The sequence below is a fragment of the Atractosteus spatula genome, chromosome 3, assembly GCF_055471065.1.
Source record: "Atractosteus spatula isolate fAtrSpa1 chromosome 3, fAtrSpa1.hap1, whole genome shotgun sequence".
Classification (NCBI taxonomy): Eukaryota; Metazoa; Chordata; class Actinopteri; order Semionotiformes; family Lepisosteidae; genus Atractosteus; species Atractosteus spatula.
In genome coordinates this window covers 45871038-45875550 of record NC_142708.1, presented here as the reverse complement: position 1 = coordinate 45875550, position 4513 = coordinate 45871038, and the positions used below count along the sequence as shown (strand labels likewise).

General features: G+C 49.8%; 1 pseudogene; it reads right to left on the bottom strand.

Annotated features, from left to right (window-relative positions):
- Positions 1-1288: 1288 nt before the first annotated feature.
- LOC148837828 (uncharacterized) lies at positions 1289-2663 on the bottom strand (annotated as a pseudogene).
- Positions 2664-4513: the final 1850 nt, after the last annotated feature.

Sequence of the window (4513 nt, the reverse complement as noted above, 5' to 3'; positions counted from 1 at the left end):
CAGAAAACGAACGAGGAAGAGGAGAGGGTGACGTTTGATATATATGGAGACCGGTTGTTTACGTCAGAATTAGTGGGAATTGCAGCAGCTGTGTCGAATTAGCTCGGCTGCCTTCATTCCTCCTGAACTTTCATTAAAAACTCCATTTCACGAGGAATGACAGCAGCCGAAAGTTTGGGAGAAGTTAGAATCGTTTATTGGGATGTGGAGATTTGACGTAACCCGCTTGGCTGAGGGCCAACCTCCCGGCTGTTGGACGGGGAGGATAGGACCCCCAAAAGAACCAAGTGGGAACCTAGTCACCAGTGCAGAATAACAATGATTATTGAACTAATTCAGCCGAGGAGAGAAAGTGCCTGCTTGAGGATACCAGGGTTAGTTTTAATGTATGCAAGATAAGCCTCGGAGGCCCAACGGCTGAGTTGTTTGATGAGATACTCGGGTATGCCTTGGCAAGCGGCGGAGGATGCAGCCCCTGATCTAAAGGAGTTGCTGGAGAATTGTTCAGGAGGGTAGCCAGCGGTTAGAAAGACGTCGTGGAGGTGAGAGAGGAACCAGTCGCGGGTCACGATAAGGCCCTTGTCGTTTACAAACAGAGGGTCAGTAGGCAGTTTTCTGGCAGAGGTGCGAAGATGCGTGTAATGGGATAGAGGCTCGTATGGGCTTATGTAGGAACGAAGTTTGAAATAATAAATGAGAGTGCCGGACCTGAGTTGGTCAGTTTTGCTTTTCTTGAGATAGAAGGTCAATGTATCGGAAGATAAGATGGAGATGTCAGATAAGCAGGGATGAGAAGAAAGATCGAAGGATATGGAAGCAGCGGTAATTTCGGAGCATCTTAGGAAGCCGAAGAAGGCTAACAAGAATAAAGATTCGAGAGTGCGGTAACCCGACCTTAGAACATAGATGCAGGATTCAAGGATGTCTGAGGTAAGTGGTGCGCGTTGGTTCGGAAGTGGTTTTTCAAGTCGCTGAAAGCCTTTAAGAAGGAGAGTAATTTAAGGCTGGATAAGGGATGGACAAGTCGTGCTGAAAAGGAGTTTATGGAAGAAGTGGATGCCGCACAGGTACACTTTGGTGGTGGATGCTCTTACCTTGAGTGAGTTTCTACAATAGCAAATGAAGGATGATATGGTGAGAATATCGAAAGAAGGGAATTTTATGTTCGCAGAGAGGTGGAAGGATTGTAAGCCCTTCCAGGCAGTCCAGTAAGAACTGAGAGTTCGAGGGGCAATCCCTGAGAGGATAGTTTGCTGGGCCAGCTGGAGATAGTGATGGAAAGGATGATTCAGAGGAACGTGAGTTCCGAATAGGGAGGTACTGTGCACAGGTTCGGTCTTGCATCTGGTGCCAAGTTCCTGAATTTCTGACATTGAAAGAGAGAGAGAGAGTCAGCTATCTCATTAAGGTGGCCTGGAATATGAGCTGCTACGAGGATGAATTGATGTGTGAGAGAAATCCATTTAAGGCGGCGGAGAAATTTCATGATAGATTGGGATGAAGACCTTCCTTTGTTGATTATATGAACTACTACGCAATTGTCTGAATGGATGAGGACGGATTTTTGTTTCCAATTGTGGCCCCAAAGAAAAGCGGCAACGACAATTGGAAATATTTCAAACAAGGCCGATGACTGGTCGGCGAGAGGGATTCAAGAGAATTCGGGAGGCCGAGGGGCCGCAAACCATTGGCCTTGGTAATAGAGTCCGAAACTGACTGAGGGAGCTGCGTCTGTGAAAAGCTGGATATTCTCGGCATCAGAGAAGAGGTCATTGTAGAAGAGAGATATCATTCCAGTTGGCCAAGAATAGCTGCCAAAGCCTAAGCTTGGATTTGCAGTCGACTGAAAGGCTTACGTGGTGGTAAAGAGAGGACACGGAAGAGGCGAGGTCGAGAAGGTAGGAGATGAATGACCGTCCTTGAGGAATGATACGCATGGCATAATTGAGGTGGCCGAGCAGATCGAGAAGTTCCCTCTTTGTGCAAAATTTGGCAGAAGAATAGGTAGAGATATACATCTGGATCCTGTCGATCTTGTCGTGAGGCAGGGAGGTGGAGAAATTGATGGAATTGAGGGTGATCCCGAGGAATTGGATTGTATGAGAGGGGCCGGTTGTTTTGTCCATGGCGAGAGGTACCCCTAGTTTCCTAAAAATGGAAATAAGTGTGGAGGAGGCTCTTGCAGGCGGGGCATGAGGAAAGTCTTTGGTAAGAAAATCGTCGAGAAGGTGGACGAGAAAAGGAAGCTTATAGTTATTCAAGAGGATCCAGCAAAGAGCTTTGGCTAAGGTATCGAACATTTTTGGGCTACTCCTACATCTGAAAGTAAGGCGGACTGTGAAGAAGAACTTGTTCTGCCAATAAACCCAGAAGAGGTACCAGAAGTCTGGGTCGAGAGGCATGACTTTAAAGGCACTGGAGATGTCGGCCTTAGTGAGCCAGGCACCCGGACCTGCGATTTTGATGAGAGAAATGGCATGGTCAATTGTGGCATAGTGGAGGGAGAAGTCTGAGCTGGGAATAAAGCTATTGAGACTTGGCACGCAGGAGGGGGCTGACAAATCGATTATAAGGCATTTTTTACTGGAATACTTATGGACCGCTATACCAATGGGATTGATGCGGTATGCAGGGAATGGGGGAGAGGCAAGTGGGCCTATCATGAAACCGTTCTCGACTTCGGGTGCTAGCAAGGAATCGACAGACTGGGGATCGGCGGTGGCAGATTGCAGATTTTTGCCAAAGACGGAGGAAGAAGGAAGTGTGCACAGGCCTGGTGAGAATCCGAAGGAAAGGCCTTCGAGTAAGATGTGAGTGGAAGAGGGGTCGGGGTGACGGAGCAGTTTGGAAGCAAGAGCGGGGATATCGATTGGGGTAGACAGATAAGCCAGTAGTCATTTGGGAACGCTGAAAGTGGAGCGAGTGTTGAAGGGCCGGCGGGGGCAGGCAGAGCAAGCGTGATCTTCGCAGCAGAAGCTGCAAATGTGAAGGAAGCGACAAAGAGACGAAGTACGTCGAGGAATTCAGGTTATTGCAGATTTGTTGGCCTCCGATCATCACGATGGGGCGACCGCAAATGTCTTTGGACCGAGAAGGTTTGAAGAAGACCTGGCGGGAAAATTGATGCTGTGGGGGAGAAAGGGCGGAGTCAGGGTTAAGCTTGTGGACGGTATCTGAGCAAAGATCTGATGAATGTGTCCAAGAGGAACAGAAGTCGCAAGAAAGAGCTCTGACACTGGCGAAAGTGCAGCAGTAAAGCTCGATGTCGAGGGCCCCCCAAGTAGGTGCGCTGGTTCCATTGAAGTAGGCAGGCGGCGGCCTTGGTCAAGAATTGCTTATGGTAATCGTAGAACAGGGAGCCCTCGAAACGGACAGATAGATCAAGGATGGTGTGCCTGTAATCATCGAGTTCCTGATGACGTTCGGGAAAGGTGGAGCACATGATTTTGCAAAAAATACTGAAAGCCAAACAGAAGTTGGAAATTCTAAGGACTGAAGCAGAGTGAGGGTCGGAAGATTTGAGAGTAACGGAAATCGTGCCGCAGTCGACTGTTCTAGAATCAGAGTTGTAAGTGGAGGAAGAGAGAAGGTGAGTTAGACTGACGTCCACACCTTGTAGAATTTGCTGCCGGAGTGAAAGGGGAATGGGAGGAGGACTTAACTTTAGTGCGTTAGGAGGGGCTGGGAGAGGAACAGCTGTTTGGAGAGAAAAGCCCTTAGAAAAGGGGAGATTGGAATCCAGGGCCAAAGGCATGGGATGACTGATGCCGTGTTGGACACCGGGGATGGGAGAAGATGAGGAGGGAAGAAGAGCAGAAAGCAGATTGTGGTAGGAGGGGTTAGAGCTAAAGCTCGGTGGTTTGGGATATGGAAGCCGAAGACTGTTGAGGAGGAATTGAAGCAGGGGCGAAGGCTGTGTGGAGAACCGAGGAGGCTGTCGAGTCATCTTGGACGCCAGGGGGTGGGGGAGGGTAAGGGCCGCCTGCTGGCTGAGCTGAGGGTCGTTTGCTGGATGACCTTTGGGCTGTGGAGACAGCAGCAGGGGCCGAAAGAAAAGAAACCGGGACCGAATGCACCAAGCCGGCGGAGCCTGAGCCGTGTTGGACGCCGGAGGTAGAGACAGAGGAGAGTGCAGAAATTAGATTAAGCAGAGAAGGGGGTGGGGGAGGGGCATGAGCCTGGGGCCTTAGACTCAGCAGCAAGGAGTTTAGGGAAGGAGGCTGAGTGGAAGAGGCTAGGTGCAGTTGTTCAGCAGAGGTATAGATTGGTTGGGGAAGAGACACAGACACAGATATATCAGGACAGGACAAGAGAGAAGACGCGACAGGCAGAGGCGCGGCTGGCCTCAGGGTCCTCACATTGGGATGAGTGGCAGCGGTGCAGGTGATGTCATCAGAGGGCGCCGGGGGGAGTTGTGTAGCCGAGGTTTCCTTTGTGTAGACTGCAGTTAAGTACAGGGAAAACAGAGCTTTTTTGGAAGCGTTTCTTTTAAAACGGACGCCATGTTTTTGAA